Source organism: Chlorocebus sabaeus, chromosome 7, assembly GCF_047675955.1.
Source record: "Chlorocebus sabaeus isolate Y175 chromosome 7, mChlSab1.0.hap1, whole genome shotgun sequence".
NCBI classification, from domain to species: domain Eukaryota; kingdom Metazoa; phylum Chordata; class Mammalia; order Primates; family Cercopithecidae; genus Chlorocebus; species Chlorocebus sabaeus.
Genome location: NC_132910.1, coordinates 85,175,420 through 85,179,915, shown reverse-complemented (window position 1 = coordinate 85,179,915; position 4,496 = coordinate 85,175,420).

Below are 4,496 nucleotides of genomic sequence, written 5' to 3'. Positions count from 1 at the left end.
CACAGAATAGTTTCAGTATGCTAAACATCCTCTGTATTCTCCCATTCAATTGGATTACTTTTTAGAATAGGAATGGTCAAAAGGGACGTCTCTGAAAAGGAAACACTTAAGCCAAGAACAGAAAGTCAAATAGAGTTTAGCCAGGTGAAAGAAGTTAGATAGGAGAGAGGATTGAAGGGTGCTCCAAGCAAAGAGAAGAGTGGTATGGGTTAGGTAAGAATCTGACATCTTTAAGGAAAAGAAGAAATTCCAGCATGGCATGTCAGTGAATGAGGGGCAGAAGGTGGGCATGAGGTATAGAGAACACTAAAAGGTTTTAAGTTGGGCACCTCTGGATCTAAGTGGCTTTTTCTCAGAGTCCTCTGGAATGAATGGGAAGGGACAAAAATGAGAGCACATATACTGGCTTAATTTGTGGTCTGTTTCTTTATTTTCCTTTTCACATTCCTCTGGTTGATCCTCCAGAAAATCAGCTCTGTTACATCTGCCACCTCCTATGAGCACAAGGCACAGAACGTAGACCCTGTAACCCTCAGAGGGCCGGAAGGAAAGTGATGCTGGTGTGAACTGCCCAAGAGGGTGGTGCCCAAGACAGGGCATTCTAGACCCTCATAGGCAACAGAGCCAGGTCAGTAAGACCAAGTTTCTTCTGAGACCTCTGAAGGCTTAGGAGCATTTTATCTTTTGAGAACTGGTCAAGATGGAGGAACCTAAGCTTTCGGGAAACAGATTAGCTACTTTATTTTGTTTTTATTTCTATGTTATTGATTTATTTTCTATATTTACATCTATTTATTTATCATCTATCTACATATATATTCATTTATTTATGTCAACAGCTTTGGGGGTACAAGTGGGTTTTCATTACATAGATGAATTATATACTTGTGAAGTCTGAAGTTTTAGCACACCCATCACCTGAGTAGTATACATCGTATCCAATATGAAGGTTTTTATCCCTCACCTCACTTCAACCCTCCTGGCTTCTGTGTCTGGTGTCTATGGTGTCTGTTGTAACACTCTATATGTCTTTGCATACCCATAGCTTTGCTCCCACTTATAAGTGAGAACATATGGTATTTGGTTTTCCATTTCTGAATTATTTCACTTAGTATAATGACCTTCACCTCCATCCAAGTCGCTATAAAATACATTATTTTACTCTTTTTGGAGGCTGAATAGTAGTCCACGGTGTATACCACATTTTTTTAATACACTTATCAGTTGATGGGCACTTTGGTTGGTCCCTAGTGCAATTGTGAATTGTGCTATGATATGTATACATGTGTAGGTATTTTTTGATACAATGGCTTCTTTTCTTTTAGGGAGATACCCAGTAGAGGGACTGCTGGATTGAATAACAGATCTACTTTGAGTTATTTGGGAAATCCCCAAACTGCTTTCCATAAGAATTGTACTAATTTACATTCTTACTAGCATTGTGTAAGAGTTATCTTTTCACCACATCCATGCCAACATCTATTGTTTTTTGACTTCTCAATAATTATCATTCTGGCTGGGATAAGGAGGTATCTCAATGTGGTTTGAATTTGCATTTCCATAATGATTAGTAATGTTGAGCATTTTTTCATGTTTGTTAATCATTTGTGTATCTTCTTTTGAAAAATGTCTACCCATGTCATCTGCCCATCTTTTGAGGGGTTTACTATTTTTATTGTTGTTGCTTGCTGATTTAAGCTCCTTGTAATTCCTGGATACTAGACCATTGTTGGATGCATAGTTTGCAAATATTTTCTCTTATTCTGTGGGTTTTCTCTTTACTATAATGATTACTTTTCTGCTGTGCAGAAGCTTTTTAATTTAATGAGATCCCATTGATTCATTTTTGGTTTTGTTGCATTTGCTTTTGTTGCATTTGCTTTTGGGGTATTAGTCATAATTTCTTTGCCAACTATGATGTTGGCTTTTGGTGTGTCGTACATGACATATCATGTTTATGCATGTTTGTTCTATACCTAAGTTGTTAAGGGTTTTTATAATAAAGAGATACTGTAATTTATTGAACATGTTTTCTATATCTATTGAGATGATCATATGGTTTTGGTTTTAAATTCTATTTATGTGATGAATCTAATTTATTGACTTGCATATCTTGAACCATCCCTTCATCTCTGGGCTGAAACCCACTTGATTATAGTGAATTATCTTTTTGATGTGCTGTTGGATTCAGTTTGCTAGTATATTGTTGAGGATTTTTACATCTGTGTTCATCAGGGATATTGGTCTATAGTTTTCTTTTTTTATGTTCTTTCCTGGCTTTGATGTCAGGGTGATGCTAGCTTCATAGAATGAAGAAGAGATGATTTCTTTCTTTTTAGTCTTTCGGAATATTTTCAGTAGGATTGGTACCAATTATTTGAATGTCTGGTAGAATTTGGCTGGAAATTCATCTAGCTTTGGGCTTTTTTGTTGACATTTTTTCATTACTGATTCAATCTCACTGCTTATTGGTGTATTCAGGATTTCTGTTTCTTCCTGATTAAAGCCAGAAGGGTTATATTTCTCCAGGAATTTATTCATTTAGTATAGATGGTCTAGTTTGTATGTATAGAGGGGTATTCATAGCAGTCTCAAATGATCTTTTGTATTTCTTTGGTGTCATTGGAATGCCTCCATTTGCATTTCTAATTGATCTTATTTGAATCTTCTCTCTTCCTGGTTCTTCTAGCTAATGGTCTATCAATTTTATTTATTATTTATAAGAACCAACTCTTCATTTCATTGATCGTTTGTAATTTTTTTGTTTCAGTTTCATGTAGTTCTGCTCTGATCTTTGTTTCTTTCCTTCTGCTGGCTTTGAGTTTGGTTTGTTATTGTTTCTCTAGTTCATTTAAATGAGATATTGAGTTGTCAATTTGTGATCTTTCAGACTTTTTGATGTAGGCATTTAGCACCATAAACTTTCCTTTTAGGGTTGCTTTTGCTGTATTCCAGAGGTCTTTATACCTTGTCTCATGGTTAATATCCATTTTGAATCATTTTTAAATTTTTATCTTGATTTTATTGTTAACCCCAAAATCATTCAAGAGCAGATTCAATTAGTTTTCATGTATTTATATAGTCTTGAGGTTTCCTTTTGGAGTTGACTTCTAGTTTTATTTCACTGTGGCCTTGAGAAGATATTTGATAGGATTTCAATATTTAAAAATTTATTCAGACTTCTTTTATGGTATATCATATTGTCTATCTTGAAGAATATTCCACGTGCTGATGAGAAAAGTGTATATTCTGCAGTTCTAGAGTAGAGTGTTCTGTGCATATCTCTTAGTTCTGTTTGTTCTAGAGTGTAGATTAAGTCCATTGTTTGTTGACTTTCCACCTTGATGATCTGTCTACTACTGTCAGTGGAGGGTTGAAGTCCCCTATTATTATTGTGTTGCTGTCTCTCTCTTTTCCTAGGTCTAAGATTAATTGTTTTATGGATCTGGGAGCTGCAGAGTTAGGTGCATATATATTTATGATTGCAATATATCTTTGTTGGACTGATCCTATTATCATTATATAATAACCTTCTTTGTGTGGTTTTACTATTGTGGCTTCAATGTTATTATTACTAGGAAAGGACTTATTACTGCCATTTTGTTATTCCTTTTCTGGTTCTTTTGTTGTTCTTCTCTTTCTTTTCTTCTTCTTTCTTATTGTTTTCCTTTGTTTAAAAGTTATTTTCTCTGGTAGTATTTCTTAATTCCTTGCATTTTATTTTTGTGTCTTTGTTACAAGGTTTTTGTTTTGGGATTACAATGAAGCTTATAACAAATTATTTTCAACTGATGAAAACTTTGATCACTGAAAACAAAAGAAAAAAGAAAGAAAAGAATAAAACCACAAACAAGAGAAAACTAAAAAGCTCTGTAACTCCATCCCCAGGTATTTTAATTATTTGTTGACTCTATTTATATGTTTGTACAGTCTCAACAAATTGCAGTATTATTTTTGATGGGTTTATCTTTTAGTTTTTCTATGCAATATATGAGTTTTTAACTTACTACAGCTACAGTGTTAGAGTATTCTGTATTGTCTGTGTACTTACTTTTATCAGTAAGTTTTATATGTTTAGTTAATTTATTTTTGCTCATTAATGCCCTATTCTTTGAGACTGAATAATTCTCTTTAGCATCTCTTGTAAGACAAGTCTGCTGTTGATGAAATCCCTCAGCTTTTGCTTGTCTGGTAGATCTTTATTTCTTCTTCATGTTTAAAGGATAATTTTGCTGGAAATGGCATTCTAAGTTGGGATTTCTTTTTTCTTTCACCATTTCAAATATCTGTCCTGATCTCTAAGGTTTTTACTGAGAAGTCTGCTTCCAGATGTATTTTAACTTCTTTATATTCTATGTGTTTTCTTCTCTTTCTGCTATTAGGATTCTTTGTATATCCTTGTGTTTGTAAAGTTCCGTGTTATTATTTCCTTGAATAAGATTTCTACCCCATTCTCTCTCTACATCCGCTTTATAAACAATAACTCTTACATTTTT